The sequence below is a fragment of the Leptonychotes weddellii genome, chromosome 7 (genome assembly GCF_054177405.1).
Source record: "Leptonychotes weddellii isolate Sample4059 chromosome 7, ASM5417740v2, whole genome shotgun sequence".
NCBI lineage: Eukaryota > Metazoa > Chordata > Mammalia > Carnivora > Phocidae > Leptonychotes > Leptonychotes weddellii.
In genome coordinates this window covers 5,547,303-5,547,964 of record NC_138375.1, presented here as the reverse complement: position 1 = coordinate 5,547,964, position 662 = coordinate 5,547,303, and positions in this window count along the sequence as shown.

Sequence of the window (662 nt, the reverse complement as noted above, 5' to 3'; positions counted from 1 at the left end):
ATGGGTCCTTCTCTGCGGTCACACAAGGGCGTGATGTCAGCAAGCTGCAGCCACAAGCAAGTGACGTCACCCAGGAAAGGGTGAGGGCGGATCTTGGGCTCCAGCCTCGCTCCCAGAACTGAGGGCACACAAAGCAGTGTGGTCGTGGTACACACTGTTCTTTCTCACTGTGACAGGCAGTGGGGTGATGGTGAGACTCAGGTGTTGGGTGTCAGAGCCCCCCCCACCCCCGCACAATGCACCTGTTCTCCCACCTGGGCTCTGCATCAAATGGGGAGTAATGGGCAGATGCCTGATCTGATCGTCACACCCATTCCTGATTAAGGATGGGTGGGGGACACCAGCTACTAGGAAAGGAGGCTGGCGAACCAAGGACCAGTGACTCTCCCTTCTCTGACCAGGATGATACTCAAAGTCAAGGTCACCATGTGACATGATGGTGCAATCAGTAGATTCTCAGAGTAAAGATTAAAACTTGTAGAATCCACTTGGGGAGTTCCTTTGAGGATCTTTTTTTCTTAGGGTTTCTTCTTCTCTATTTTCTCTTCTTTGAGATTCTGTTTTTGTAATCCCTCCTTCTGCACATCATACCCATCCCTTCCTTTTTGGTTCAATGAACATCTCACTAATCTTTTAGCTTAGATATCTTCAGTTATCAGTTA